Raw genomic sequence first — 17200 nt, 5'->3', positions numbered from 1 at the left:
AATATTGATAATAGAAAAGTATATGGGATCATTTCATCTTATTGGCAAACATTTTTAACAGTGTTATATATTTTTTTCCTAACGAATTAAAGCTTATGTAGTTATAGACATTTTTAACTTTAACAAACTTGAAAAGATGTTAGACTCATGTGTAATGGGAAATGTGATAAATTAGCAGAATATATGTAAATACTAATGTTAATAATTAACTAGTATAATTTTCTAAACATAGTTTTAGATCTAACCTATTGGACAACTTGAGGAAATAAAAAAGTGAGGAGCAGTTTCTAAGCAACCAATGTTTATTTTGTCAGGATTGTTTTAGAAAGGAAATTTGCAGGTCTTAATTCAGTTAGCTGTGAGGCAAACTGGAGATGAATTGTTGATGATAATTAGGGGGAGTCAAAGAAAGATTATTTTTAATGTATATAAAGAAGAACATATTAAACTTAGCTGGCACTATATAAAACTTTTAAAAACATTACATATCTCTTTTGGAGTTGTGGACATCGACTAGTCCATCACTTGACATTTGTTGTTTAGAATACTGTTACCATTTTTGGTTATATACCTTTTAATACATCAAAGCTTTAGACTTCTGAGCTATGAATTGACTTGAAAAGTGTTTCCACACTAACTATATGATAAAAATGTATGCATCTACAAACAAGTTTTGATTTGTTGAAAGAACCTTTGCCAGAGACAAACTCTCTAGAAATTGTGTTCTTAACATTGTACATGGCTATATCGAAATATATACAACAGAATATTGTTGGTTTCATAGGCAATACTACATATGAAATGAAAGGAAGTTATTAACGTATGTTTAGTAGGAAGTATTGAATAATACCTCTGATCTTTTATTAGAAATACTTATTTATTTTATTATTTTATAGACTTACGTGTGAGCCCAACTGAATCATTGTGCACCACATGTGTACAGGTACGCATGAAGGCCATAAGAACATGTCAGACATTCTGGAACTGGATCTGAATTTTTAGACATGCGTTTGGCAGCCAAATCCAGGTCTCCTACAAGAGCATCATGTGTTCTTAACAACTGAGCCGTCTCTCCAGCCCCAATCTCTCTGTTCTTAAATAAATTAAAAATAGCAATTTGACTTGGGAAGAAGATTGATGTATATCTTTCATCACGAAACAGTATAGATAAGGGCCTCATTGATGTTTAGGGTCAGTCCTACAGATGTGATCAGAAGACATTGCCTGATGTGCCAGAGGTGTTGCAAACACTTGGTTAGAGTATTAGCTGTTTAAAGGCAAGAACCAAGACAAAGGTCTTCATAGACCCACTTAACTGTGAGTGGTGATAACCTGACTGTATCCAGCCTGGGAAATCAGAGAAAGATCACCAGAATGAGCTAGCACAGAGTTCCGAATTTGAATGAGCTTTCCCACACCAATGAATAAGATGGAATAGCTATCATGACATCAACCTCGTGCCGTGATATAAACATGCACACGTGCAAAAGATACACACACACACACACACACACACACACACACAAACAGAGATACAGAAAAATGGACATATGAAAAGAAAAAAACCGGCTGTTTCTTATTGCCCACTAGTCAAATTTCTGTGTAGCTTATATATGTTTGTGATGTCTTACAAAAACTGGTGCTGCCAGGTAGTGGTGCTGTATTCCTTTAATCCTAGTATTCTGGAGGCAGGGGCAGGAGGATCTCCATGAGTGTAAGTCCTCTCTGGTCTACAGAACGAGTTCCAGGACAGCCAGTGCTACACAAAGAAACTCTTCCTCAAAAAACCAAAGTAAAGAGATAGATAGATAGATAGATAGATAGATAGATAGATAGATAGATAGATACTGGTTTTGAATTTCAGAATAATGAACATTTAGAAACCATGTCTAGTCACTGCCAGAACTGCCAATATCTAATAACAACAAAAGTATAGCATTTGCCTTATGGCTGTGTTGACTTACATTAGCTCAAAACACAAATACATATGACAGAAATGTGTGACTATGCTGTAAAATAGACAACAAATAAAGTGTTTAAATCAGAGTCTATTATATTAAAGTTTACAGTATGGGAATTTTACTTTTGGATACTATTAGATAAATTATTATTAAAATTAAAAGTACATTCAACCAGTGACTTCCAGAAATCAACAGCACTATATACAAAAGAGAACAAACACAAAAAAGAAAGAAAAGAAAAAAAACTTCCAAAGGAGTGTGCTTTAAAATAAAACTTTTAAATTGTATTTTAAAGTTTCTGTGATCAGCTATATTTTAGAAATGCTATATAATTCGCTACTGTTGGTACAACACAGTTTTCATCCACATATTATATGTGAAGATGGTTATGTTAATGAATCCTGTTGATTTTATCTGCTCTAGTTTTTCCCAAAACAATCACCTGAAAAGTGGTAATCTACTAAGAAATCCAATTTTGAATTCAATAATCAATATTTGGAACAAGGCATTGACGAACTGAGCTTTATTTGCCAGAAGGATAAGGGAACTAAAAATATCAAAGCAACAGCATGCAGGACAATAAGGAAAATAAAAAAGTGTGAGAATAAATTCATTGTGCAGAAATCGTTTTCTTGAATAGAAGAAACAAAATCATTCAAGCGTATTTGGAAAATGGAATGCCACATGTTAGCAATTCTAAGACACAATTTCCCTGTAATTTTAAGCAGCTTTGAAATAAGAATAAATCATATAACTGGCTGCACTTCTCAAATGCTGTTGGCTGTCACAGTCATGTATTGGTTGGTGTCACTTGACACCATTAAAGTAAGATATAGAAACCATATGCATGAAGATTTCCAGAAAAGAAGTCAGCATACTTACCTCTATTCTAACAGTGGAGCGTTCTTAATGAATGCTTGCCTTCACAGCATCTTTGAAGTATAGGTAACGCTGGCAGATAGAAAAATGTGTAATTTAATTATTTTCAATCAAAAATAATGATTCTGGAGTGCTGGATTTTTAATCAAAAGATACTTCATTAATATTTAAGGCAATCTTGTTAGTTCATAACTATTAACAAATACCTGAGATGATTAACATAAAAGAAATAAAGTTATATAACTTGCCTTATGTCTACAAAACCAAAGAAAAAGGAAAATGCAGAACACAGAGCCTACTCTCCTCTTCAAGTGTTGGTTCCAATGACCTTTGATTCTTTTGAAACTAGGCCTTCCTGTTAAACTTCCAATCATCTCCTAATATCACCACTCTGGGGACCCAGCCTCAGCTTTTGGGTTGTTTGACATGAAAATTATTTTAAAACAATGATTGAGTAAAGTTGTAAGAGTTCTTTGAAGAAGCTTAAACTTTCTGATGATAACAGAGTAAAGGCTATTTGACATGTCTTCAATTTCAAGAGTGAAAAAGCAGAGCAGAAGAGATGACTCAGTGTTTAATTACACTTGCTGCTCCTTTACAGAAGCCCTAGATTGGTTCTAGGCAGCCATACCATGAACCTCACAATCACCCGTTACTCCAGCTCCAGAAGATACAACCCTCTTTCCTGACACCATGAATATCTACATGCGTATGCTCACACACACGTACACACGCATACACAAGAAAGAAAGAGAAACTCATGCCTAAACACATAAATAAAAATACGTTTTAAAAAATACAAAAATATGAAATATTCAACAGTACATGTCGTGTGTGATGGGCATGTACTGATCATGACACCACAACACTGTCACTGAAAAGAAGGTTAAGGAACCCCTATCTTTAGTGGCTGAAATCACCTGATAGATTCTCGTTAGGACATCAGATGTAGGCAGCAGAGATGACTCATCTGTTAATGGCTAGGCTCATTGCCAAAAATATAAGAACATCAGATATATGAATTTCCTGTATAAACTATGATAAGATTGTTTTTCTTCTTAGTTTTGTGGTATTGAAAGATAACCAACCTGAATCTTTTGCTTTTCCACTAACTTTTGGTTACATCACACATAGCCTAGTAGACTAGTAGAAAATAATAACTTCCACAATCCATTCATTCTTTTTAAATTTATCACATGTATTTTCTTCTTTATAAGTAAGTATCTTTAACCTTTTTTACAAAAGGTTATTAAGAATGAAAATCATACCATATATTGAGGGAGTTAAGCTTCTGTGTAATATTCCTCTAAAACCCATCATCACCTCTAGGGAAAGCAATGAATTAACACAAGTATCTTCATAAAGCCAATCTGTTATTACTCTTCCTTCTCCAATAAAAACTCAGAGAACATGAAAGGATCAGGCTGCTTCTCAGAGTTGTGAGGTTTATGAAATATAGACCTGCTAGATACATTGCAAATTATAAATAGACAGAGGCATTTATTTGAAAGTCACAAAAATTGTTGATTCGGATCTCTTTCCACTTAGGCAGTCCTATTCTTTCATGGGCAATGTCTGAATTCAGGTACTCTCAGCAAGAATGGCATGCGTAATCTGTAGAGTATAAAAACAAGAGGGGTTTTTCCTTTTTACAGCATTTCCCTGTTAATTAATTTCTCCATTAACCTTTAGCTTTTGTGATTAAAAATGGAACAAAGATATAATAAAGATTAAGATGTCAGTATCCTTCAAATTTGGAATCACCTTAAAATCATGTCTTTAGAATATTTTCCAATAAAATATAATTTACAGAGAAAAGCTTGAAACATGATGGCATCTCTGTGTGCAGATAACCATGCCAGATTAACGAGCCTGTAATTTCATTTTGAAGCAAAGAGTCTTTCCAATTTTTTGCTGACTTTGGCTATCACTATTAACAGTCACTTTTCTGCTACATCTTAGGAATGAAGTTGTAATTTGAGTTTTGTTTAACTCTTGAGATCAGTAGAACATGATTGAAATAGCAGATCTTTTTAAGTAAAATGACACAGCCAGTGCCTAAATTCCTCCCATTATCAGGAAGGCTTTCAGAGAAGTGGAAACAGGGGACTTTAAGATAGTACCATTAAATGAAAGAATACAGGTGGACCTCACAAAAGGAATCCTTGGTGCTGTATCATTGTAGTCAGGGAAAATTTATCATGGGCCAGTTGCATGTAGAGCCATGTGGTTTGGTGCTGGAAGAAAAGAGTGAGGCATGAAAAATGGTCAACTTTGAGAACAGACTCCAGAGGATCAATGATGGTGGCCAAAAATGATGTCAGGCAACTCACTTCAAAAAGACTTTCCTCATGTGTAACATGGGAGTGTAGTGTTGAATTTGGGATTTATGTCACCAGCACTTACTGCAAAGGAGAGACCAAAAAAGCAAAAACTACTATTTTCTCTGCATAAAATGACACTGTACTAAATAACACCACAGCAGAAGGAAGAACAGATATGCAGGTAACAAAGCACTTTGTGTATAGATTTAAGGGGTGTTCCACTAGAGGAAATCCATGCCTGGTACTGTAAATAGAAAGTTTTAGGTACTACAAAAGAATCTACTGAAATCAATTTGAATTGATATAGTAGCCAACTGCCTTCTAAATATGTGTCCCTATACCTGCTATTAGAAGTGGCTTTCTGAGGTCATCAGAGATGCTTCTTTACTCTGTGGGTGGCAGCTAACACAGACACTTGCTGCTGAACAGAGGGCAGATCGTAAATATCTGTATAGTGCTCAGACACAAATGAGACAATTATCTATACCATATACTCTCTTGAAAGGTTTAGAAAACATCTCAGAAGAGAGGGAGGGATATTGTAGGAGCCAGATCAGAGAGGACTTTGGAGAAACAATATCTTCAGGATCTGATAGGACCATTGCTCTCATGAGGCTCCAAGAGTTATTTCCTGCATTAGATTTGGCAAAGATAAAGGCAGTCAGCATTTCAGCATGGAGATGAACACTTGATCTCCACTCCTAGCAAAGAAGCTGTTGACAGTTGGTGGCTGCCAGGGCAGGAAGAGTCAACTTTCTTCAGGGGTGTGGTCTCTGGTAGGTTGACCATGCTCCAGTACATGACCTCACGTGTGTGTGTGTGTGTGTGTGTGTGTGTGTGTGTGTGTTGGGCCAATAGGACAGGAAAAAGCCTGGCTCGAGTTCAGAGCCCAGACTTCGAGGCCTGTAGGACAGAGAAAAGCCTGACTTGAGTTTGAGTGAGGATGAGACAGCAAATCTAGGTATACACCCCTTGCCCCAGCCAGGGGGAGGGTTTGGCTGCCTCTCATTGGCTGGAGGTACCCTTACATCACAGGGTGTCACATAACCTTTACAAGCAGACACTGACAGAAATAAACTGAGTTCCTGCTTTGACTCGACTCCCTATCACATCTGATTGTCCTGCATTGTGGGACTGCGGGATGGATGGATAGTGCACTCATTTTTTTCTGAGGAATAAGGAGGCTCAAAGAAGCCTAGCATGTGAGCATATGAACAGAGCCTCAGTGGGTTCTTAAAACAAAAGAGAGACAATAGAAAAGACATGATGTTGGGAAGGGATCATGGGAGAAATCCAGGAAGAGCTGAAGGGGAAGTGGTTGGACAAATATGATCAAAATACATGCTATGCATGTACAAAATTCTCAGAATAACTAAAAACGTATATATATATATATATATATATATATATATATTCATGTAAGTAAAAAAGAATCCTTTCAAATGTGAAAACAAGAACTGGAAAAAATGTGAGGATCCTTATGTAGATTGTAGAGCTTACGGAGAGAAATATTTGCAGACTGAACCATTCAACCTGTACTTGTTAAATTCTTGCCATATGTCAGGTACTGTTGGGTACTAAAGATACAGAAGAAAGTGAAGTGCTGGTAGAACAAGACTTTCTGGAGGCACTAACATAGTAAGGAGGCCAGAAAGTCAGTGTATGTAGAATAAATTCTGAGGAGAGGAAGGAAATGACATGGGGTTATGAAATTTTTATAGCTAAGTGTGGGAAGGTAAAGATTTTATGCAGATTATCTGTAGAAGGAGCTGTGGGCAGACCTGCTTTTCATCCCACCCTGCTCCCCGCATAGCTAGTATTATACCCGAAATAACAACACACAAACTGTATTCATATAAACACTGCTTGGCCCATTTCTATTAATGTGTGTAGCACCACAAGGTGGTGACTTACCAGGGAGATTCTAGCCTACATCCATCTTGGGTCAGAGCTTCATCGCATCTGCCTCAGAGAGGAGAGCTATGGCGTCTGAGCTCATTTCCTCTTCCTCCCAGCATTCTGTTCTGTTTACTCCACCCACCTATGTTCTAACCTATCAGGCCAAGCAGTTTCTTTATTAATTAACCAATGAAAGCAACAGATTGATATGACACTCCCACATCAATTATCCAATAAAGTGTGCTTACAGACATTGATGTTTCCATAGATGCAAATCTAAGGAAAACCATGCATATATGAGAACAGCATCCCAGGCAGAGGTGAGAGCATTAGCAAAGTGCCTGTGTTTGGAGTGTGTCAGCATGTTCCAGAACAGTGCATGTGTCTGTGTTTGGGACTAGTGTAGTTGCATCAGAAGGAATAAGTGGGGTAGTAATAGGAAAGGTTTGCAGAGAGGTGGGTGATGGCCTTGAAACCTTAGGGCTTTGGGGCCATGGAACAGATCTGGCCTTGGCCAAGAGTAAAAAATGTCACTGTACATTGAGGGGTGGTATGATTAATGCATTCCCTGTAGTGTGACCAGCTCAGAAGGAATGATGAGTTGAAAGAAGATTAGTGAGGAAGCTTCAGATTTCTAGGAGAGAAACTGGACCCATGGGACTGATTTGGAAATGATAACATTGTCAACATTTAGATTACAAATCTCATGTTAAGAAGAGCTAATCCAATTTGTTAATTGATTGGGTGAAAGATGTGACAGGAAATGAAAAGATTCTAATCATTAGAATTGCACCTAATTTGCTGTAAATAACTATGATGGAGGAAGGTCATTGGTTAAATAAAAAGAAACTGCTTGGCCCTCATTGGTTAGAAGATAGGTGGGAGGAGTAAACAGAACAGAACGCTAGGAGGAAGAGGAAGTGAGCTCAGACTCCACAGCTCTCCTCTCGGGAGCAGACACCTCAGAGAGATGCCATGCTCCCAGCTCCCAGGCAGACGCACGCGATGAAGCTCCGACCCAGGATGGACATAGGCTAAAATCTTCCTGGTAAGCGCACCTAGGAGCGCTACACAGATGATTAGAAATGGGCTAAATTAATATGTGAGAATTAGCCTAGAAGAGGCTAGATAGAAATGGGCCAAGCAGTGATTAAATGAATACAGTTTGTGTGTTGTTATTTCGGGCATAAGCTAGCTGAGCAGGCGGCCGGGGTGCTGGGAACGCAACCCCGCCACCCCTATTACTACATAACTAACCAGAAAATTGAAGGAGACTGAAAGATAATTAGATTGGGGGATATCAGACTTAAAGTTGAGGTATAAAAATCAGAGGCGCTCTTTAAGCTTTCTTGTGGCAATGTCAATTTGAGCCAATAGATGAGTAAGATGACACAGAGATTGATTTAGGTCAGGAAGGGACAAGGGAGGGCTTCATAGTCAAGGACTGAGTCCGGCCCACATCGCACTGAGAGGTAGAAGACAGTGGCGTGAGGGGAATGGCTTTCCTGGGTTGTCATACGACTGCAGAAAGAAAGCAGGCCAGTGCGTGTTTTTCCAAATGGAGATGATTTATGCAAAGCTTCAGGGATGGGAAAAATAATGTAGCAGAGGAAGGAGATGTTAGAGAGAGACTACCCATTTAAAACTTCAAGGAAAATACAATCTCAGTGGAAAATGTGTAAGGCAAAGATGATATGAACAACTTTGGCCTTAGAAATCAAGATTGGGGCCCTGCCATTTCTCAAGATATCCCTGTGAAGGTCACCCACAGCAGAATTACTGAGATTTTCATAACAGTACATATTCTCAGAGTAAATTTCTTTTAATGCCAGGTGACACCTTGTGATTAGGTAGACTCCCCTGGTGATTCATATACCTATCAGTAGCATTTTGTTCTAAGCTAAAACAAAGGAATGTATTCAGCCTCCAGCATGTTGACAAGCATTCCACGTAAATAAGTCACTGCAGCTGTGGATGGAGTTAGCAACAGCACCTGCTAGCTTGTGTACACAGGGTTTGCATCTTCAACAAAGAACAGGATTCGATTACAACCCTACAGAGGAATGGATTGCTTCACTTTTGAACTTAATATTCTTTTATGCCAAATTTATTAAATGGCTCAAATTAACAACATTTATTTTCTATTTCACTTGCATGCTCTGTGGGGGAAGAAATTGAAAAATTGAAATTTGCAAGACTTCCTATAGGTTTACCTCTGCCTCTGAAGCACACTTTGCCAAGCACAGTAGAGCAAGCGTTACCATCGTTACTCTGTTCATTACTGCATCGGTTCAGGGATCTGGCTTGGCAGAAGAAATCTCTTTCTTTGGCAATCATTACACACACATACACACTTTTGTATGTATGTGAGTGTGAGTACTTATGTGTGTGCAATGTTCATTCAGGTGTGTGTGTTCACTTGTGGAGGCCAGTACACAACTGTGGGTGCCATTTCTCAGGTGCTATCCACTTTGTTAGTTTTGGGGACAGAGTCCCTCACTGGCCAACAGACCTGAGGATTCCTTTGTTTCTGCTTCCTCACTGGGATTCTAAGCATACACAACAGCATCTAACTTTCTGTTTTATCACTTATTCTGAAGGGAGACTACTTTGGTTCATGCTTGAAGGCAAGCAGCTTACCAACTGAGCTGTCTTTCCAGCTCCACGTTCACATTTTTGATATACAAACAGTTGCTGTAAATGTAAGGTTTCACACTGGCCCGTGGAAATCCACTCCAACAGTCTGCCTGTCAGACAAGGCCTTTTCCTTCCTCCTTAGCATCATGGCAGATCTTCATTGTACAAGGCTGGTCTACAAACAGTGAGTGCCCACAAAAGTGAAACTTGGTTAGGAAACTTGAAAAAATATTAAGTGTGTCCCAGTTCAGTGATTTCTGTTTGGAAAGAATGGCAGGAATAAAGACGGCGGCGGGGGTGGGGGTGGGGAGATGGGGTATGCATTAGACACTAAAAATTACAGCAAACCTTGAATGTCCATTTTCTACCTTCTTCTTCCAAATATTGTCCTCCATGTTGGAAGTTTGTTGTTTCATGATGTTAACTTAATTCTAACCGTCAGGTATTTGTCCCCATCACTTTAAATATCTATATCTATATATCTATATCTATATCTATATATATATATATATACTTATTATGTTGGGGGGGAGCTGTTGGACCATGTGCCTTGGTATGTGTGTGTGGATCCAAGGACAAATTTGTGGAAATGTTTCCTCTTCCCATCATATGTTCCCACTCAGGTTGGCAGCTGGGGCCTTGACTTTCTGAGCAGTCTCCCCAGACTTCTATCCCTCATCTTGTTGTAAAGAAGCCAATGCTTACTTGCTCAAGGAAAATCAATGGAAAACCTGTGGTTCATTTTTATTTCAGTGGAGAGTTGACATGTGATTTTTTTGTGTTTTGGTTTTTGCTTTGATTTATTTTTCATTGTACCGTATATTTTATACTTTGGTGTTACACTTGGAAATTTTGTGTTCCACAGCTCTTACAAAGCAGAGTGTTACATCTCTTAGGATTAACACAGCAAGCATGGGGAAGTGCATGTAAAGAATCTGTATCTTTACAAGAAGTAAGGAAATTAACCATGAGGACATGATACCTCTGAAGTTTCAATGGATTCAATGGATTGCTAGATGAAAAAAAAAAGTAGTCTGGTGATCACATTCTATTCTTGAACCTTAAACTTCAGTGCAAGATTATGTACGCAGATACCTCTTATTTGCTTCACAGGAGCTTCCTTAATGGAGTTCCCATATCTTATGTAGTCCAGTATTATTTTCCACCATCAAAAACCCTGCCTATAGTATACTAGGAACTTAATATGCTTTAAGAAATATTTATCTTTGAAAAATGTCATATTTCTTTCATATATATCTCAATTATGTCCTTCCAACTCCTGAAACATCCCAATCCATTTACCTCCTACCACTTATTATTATTATTATTATTATTGTTATTATTATTTACCCTTGACTCCAATCAGTATTGCCCAAGTGTACAGGTATGAGGCCATTCACCGGGGCATGATCAACCTACAAATGGCTATATCTTCAAACTAAATTAGCATCCCCTCCTTCAGAATCCACTGACTGGCAGTAGCTCCTCAACTAGAATTGGGGCTTTTGGATCAGAAATTCAATATTTTTCTAATTAATTCTTTAAATTTAATATTTATTAACTTTTTATTTTATTTTACTTAACTTGTATTGTTTCTATGTGGATTTCACATCATGCAACCTGATTCCACTTATCTCCCTGTCTACTCTCATCTGCCCTCTGCCCATGCAACCTACCCCTAAAACAAAACAAATTTTAATTTAAACCAAAAACAAAACCAACCAACCAAACCAAACCAAGAAAACAAACAAAGAAGGAAGAAGAATCTTGTAATGGAAGCTATAGTGTGGCCTGTTGAGTTATATAATGTACCCCTTAGACCATTTATCTTCACTTGTAAGTATTGTATGATCCATTGGTCTGGTTCAAGACCTCTGGCTTCTGCTGCATTGTCATTAATGGATCCTCACTAGGGATCCTCATGGATATTCTGTTGCTGTCCTGTGTTGTGGAGATTCTGAACTTTTGGATTTTCAGGTTTGTCTTCTTCACATGCTCCAACAATTCACAGATGAAGTTGAGTGGGTTAACCCATGACCCTGCTTCTGGGCCTGGGTGGTAGCTGGGCTGGTCAGCCTGCCAGCTTTCTTTCCCTCATCGTCTCTACCGGATGAACTCTTCAACACTGCATCAGCTAGCTCACCGAATGCTGCCTGCAGCAGCACGGAACAGGGCCCATTCTGCTCTCAGGTTCACAGATCTGGCTCAGGCACACTCACACTCCCAGGGCCAATTTATTGCTTTGCCTAGTGGAGGTACAGGACCCTCTCTCCTGATTACTGTAGGGGACATATAAGGGAGGGGGAGACAGGGCCATCTCCTTTGTTCTCATGCTCTTAGGGCTGGCTCATCCGCACACACAACAGAGTAAGCTCTAGTGTGCTGCCCAGGTGAGTTGTACAACCATGGTGAGGGGTGGAGCCATTTTTCCAGAGTGGGCGATGGGGGATAAAGGTGGGGGAGATCTGGATTGGGGATGGTTGAGAGAGGTAGCTCTCCCTTGAGGGTCAGGACCCACGCTCCTGCTATAGTGCCCAGTGAGGCTCAAGGCCAGCTATCCCAGCATCACTGAAGGGCAGGACTGATTCAGGACAATCTTTGAATTTCTGCTTGTGTGGTTCCTATGAGCCCCTGTGCTCACACTGGCCATGGACATCCTTACCACAGCCACTACAGGACTATGCACCCAGACATGGCCCTACACAGTGCTCCAGGCCCAGATGTCTCCATGACCATAGGTGGCAGCACAGGCTACTCAGATCAGTATAGGTCAGCAATGGCATGGCCCTCACACACTGAGATGTTCTCAGGTGACTGAACAGATCCCAGTCATTCTCACAGCTTTTGGTGGTACCACGAATATCAACTCAAACCCTGGCTGCCGTAGGGCCCTGGAGCCAGACAAGTCCCTCGGCAGCTGCTCTGGCCCTGATAATACCAAGACTCCAGGTGAGAGTGCAGGCCACTTCAATCAGTGTGGTCCTGACAGAGGCATGACCATTGGACATCCTCCTGACTATAGGTTAGGGCCCAGACCTGGATATCCAGTGTGGTCTCTGGTGGTAACATGGGCGACAGACATTCTGTGGCTAAATTCTGTATTGGATGTTTCTCCTTTACTTGTTGGAAAGTTTACAATAGAGTAATAGCATAAATCATAGTAATCTTTTGAGTGTGTATATATATATATATACATATATATATGTTACATATAATATATATGTTACATAATTTATATTTTCTCTGAGATTGAGGCCAGGTGGGAGAATAAGCCTTTTTGTGAAAGTTACTTTTAGCAAATTCTATTTGCTAAGCTTTTATTCTGTTTCCCTTCTCTGTGTTTGCTTAGAAAAGTTCTGAGTTCCAAACTTTAACATTCACCTGCTGTTTTTGTCTTGTGCTTTGTATTTCTCTGTTGTTTTATCCTCCAGCTCTGGAGTTTGTTTTGATGTACTGCATTCGTCTGATTTACTTCCTGTAAATTGAAGACAGTGAAACCTGGGACTACTACCATATCTGTGTCTGTCTCCGATCAGCTAGCTGAATGTTCTGTCATTGAAAAGTCTCCTTTTCCCAAGCTTACTGAGCCGGCTCTGATTGCAGACACACCCTTCCTCCCCAGGAGTCTGTACTTGCTGATGTGTGTGGAATGACAGCTGCTGCTAACTGGTTACACGAAAAGCACAAAGGCCCTATTTGCTGTTATATGTGGCTGCTGCTATTGAGGTAAATTGATGTCATTGTCCTAGTTTAAGTGGATCTAGCTCATGTTACTAGTTATCCACGCATATTCTCACTTGGTCCTCATAGGAGTAAACACAGCATGCTACTGATTCTACGTTACTGATGACGAAAATGATGCCTTAGAGGCTGGGAACACTCCCAGGTTGGATGTATAGGAAGTGGCAGAATTGTGGCACGTCTGACTTCACAACCAATAGTAGAAATTTGCAATGTAATGTTTGAGTGAATTTTATGCCCCACGTCTGAACTAACACATTTTATTTCAGTGAACCCCCACAGAAGCCTATTATACCTATACCACAGATGTGGTGATTAAGATTTATAGACCTGCTTAAAGCTGCACAACCCATATGCTGCAGTGTTTCCAATCACTGCTTAGAAATGCCTTTGGGTGAATATGATTTTTGTTAAAAATTTGCACAAAGTAGACTAAGCTAACTCTGATACCACTGAAGTTCAGAAATGTAGAAGCATTCAAACTCAGTCACTGTGTAACTATGAAACTTCAGTATATCACTTCTTAAAATAAACAAACACATATAAAAAAGTGACCCACCCATTCCACATTCCACACGTTAAAGTAAGACATGAAGTATGAGCTGAGGCATGTCATTTCACACCCATAGAACTTTATAATCTGAGTATTTCAGTCATCAAGGGACCCATTTCCTCCTGGGTACTGTTCTGGATAAGGTATAGGCATCAGTGGTCCACAGAATGATAGCTAACAGAGAGCAGAAGAAATGACAGTGGAGCCATTGCATACACTGCTATAATGGTGAATACATAACAACATTATGCATATATCAAACCATAGAATTTATCTGGGAGAAGCCTATTTTAAGGTGTGGTCTTTGGGAGATCATATTTATAGGTTGGGACATACATGAAGGCTGTCAGTAGTGAGTGAGGCTATCCATACATATGGTGGAGAATATAAAATGATTCATCTATGCTTTCTGCCCAGTTTTGCTGTGAATCTACAACTGGTTCCAAACATATTTTAGCTTGGTTGGAGTAATGGCTTAGCAATTAAGAGTGCTCAGTTCCCAGGAGTCACATTGGGCAGCACTTAACTTTAGTTCCTAAGAATCTGGTGGCCTTGTCTGACTTCCATGGGCACCTGTACTCGCATGCACACACCGTACAGACACACATTCATACACATAGTTAAAAATAATATCTAAACAAAACAAAATAAAATCCTGGAAGTATGATTAAGTATGCTTGCCCCTACTGTGTTTATTTTTCTATCACCTAATCACATATCTGGAACTTGTATCCATCCAATAAGCATTCATTATTGCATTCAATTTGACTGTTATCCTGAATGTTGGAAGAAAACATGACTTAGAACAAATGATGTCATATCTTCACATAGTTTATCTTCTAAGAACTGAAAGGAGAAATATAAAATATGCAAATAAGTAATGAGAAAGAAACATCCCAAGAATAATTACCACTACAAAGAAAACAATTTGAATGAAAATATATGGGATAATTTGGATAGGATACAACTGTTTTCTGGTGTGAATATTTGTGTCTTCCCAGAATTGATACATTGAATTGTAAATTCTAATGTAATATGATTTTAGGAAATCAGGCTTTGAGGAAGTGATAGGCCTTCAGAATAGAATCTCTAAGAACAGGACAAATGCCCTTTACAAATTACTATATTTCATTTATTTGTTTTTTTGTGCATATATGTGTCTGTGTATGTGTGTGGTCATAAGTGTGGAGGTTGAAAGACAACTTGGAATCGTTGGTTTTTCCCTTTACCTTCTGCGTCTGGGAGCTAGATTCAGACTGTAGGAACTTTTACCTACTTAACCATCTTACCAAAGGTCTTTTCTGTGGGAGCTCCTTCTGGTTCCTTCAGCCAATAGCCTTTAAGATACCAGCCCACTTGGGCATGGTCTCTTTTGCTTTAAAAAGTAGTGATAGCCCTTTTCTCTCTCTCTCTCTCTCTCTCTCTCTCTCTCTCTCTCTCGCTTCCAGCTCCTCTTTCATCTACTAGACTCTGTTCCTGGTCACACAAAGGGCTGTTGTCTAGGACAGTAACCTGTAAGTTTTCCCCTTAAATAAATAACCCCTTTATTAATCTTAATTACAAACTGGTGTGTGATTGTTTTGTGACTTACGTCTACAGGTCTTTAAAGAGATATGGGAAAGATGCCCGTGGCCTTCCTACATGTCAGGTTATAAGGAAATTGAACCACCTGTGAGCCAGACAACAGACCTTCAACAGACAGCAGATTTAACTGTGTGCTGACTTTGGATTATAGCTTCAAACTGAGTGATATATAAATTTAAATGGTGGTGCATGGCTTTAATCCTAGCACATGAGAGGCAGAGGCTGGAGGATAGCTGAATTAGAGGTCAACCTGGTCTTTAGAGTGAGTACCAAGACAGCCAGAGCTGCACTGAGAAACTGTTTTGAGGGAGAAGGGGAGAGTAAAATAAGCAATAAACAAGAATTTTCCAGATAGAGGTGCCTTGGGGCTGGTAAGAAGGCTAACGAGGCAGACGTATCTTTCAAGCACAGGAGCACTGATCTGAAGCAGGAGACTGCTCTTTCGTTCAAATGAGTTGAGAGTAGATCCTGAAAATAGGAAACAGGCACAGGGATGTGATGTGGAGGTGCTGCAGAGGGAGTGTTTGTGAAAGCTAAAAGAAAAAGACTTCAGCAGGCCGTATTGGTACACGCCTTTAATCCCAGCACTCGGAAGGCAGAGGCAGGTGATCTCTGTGAGTTCGAGGCCATCCTGGTCTACAAGAACTAGTTTCAGGACAGGCTCCAAAGTTATCCAGCGAAATCCATCTCGATAAAACAAAACAAAACCAACTAACCAATCAAACAAACAAACAAAAAGAAGTCAAGAATGACCACAGAATTGTGTATGCGAACACTGAACAACACACAAGAGACAAGTTGCAGTGACAATTATCACATAGAAGCACATGGCAAAGCCTTTTTCTTAACTCAGAACTGAAGTTTCTTCATTCTTTTGAATCACTTCCCCCCTTTCTCCTTTCAGCTATCTGTTATTGTTTCAAATTATGAAGTCAAATATTTGATTTTCCTTCTTCTGAAATTCTTTAGGGAAACCTGAAAACATTGTGGAATAAATATGGAGAATAGAGAGGAATTTAATACAGAGAGAAACAAAGTGGAAGAAAAGATTTCAGGGACAGGTAGGATGGCAAATTTCTGCCACTAAGCCTAGGACTTGAATTCCATCCCAGCAATCCACAGAGTGGATGGAGGAAATTTACCTTTTCAAATTATCTTCTAATCTCTACATACATGTCACATGCCTGGTACACACACACACACACACACATACGCACACACACACACATGCACACACACACACACCAGGCTCATGAATAAATAAATGTAATAAAATAACTTAATTAGACCATTTTTTCAAAAGAAAATTTCTACTTGTTAGAAAATATAATTATAGTTTAATATAGCCAAACAAAAGGAAAGGGACATTTAATTATGTAAAATACAATTTCCTATTCACTTGACTTTCCTTCCTATAGTCTAAGGATAAAACAGTCATAAAATTGTGAAAAGTAATTCATCATGACCCTCTGGGGTATTATAAATTTTCATATAGTCAAAGATTAGGCTAACTTCTTTTTAGTAGTTTTAATGGTGAATGAGGAAACCCATTGTGAGCAATCATGCATAAATATCCACAGAAATACTCAACCATAAATACCCCCACTCTAGAAAATGAAAAC

This window comes from Microtus oregoni, unplaced genomic scaffold (genome assembly GCF_018167655.1).
Source record: "Microtus oregoni isolate MIOR12 unplaced genomic scaffold, Mior012 000008F_ref0000371, whole genome shotgun sequence".
In the NCBI taxonomy this organism is placed as follows: Eukaryota; Metazoa; Chordata; class Mammalia; order Rodentia; family Cricetidae; genus Microtus; species Microtus oregoni.
Note: the sequence above shows the minus strand (reverse complement) of the source record.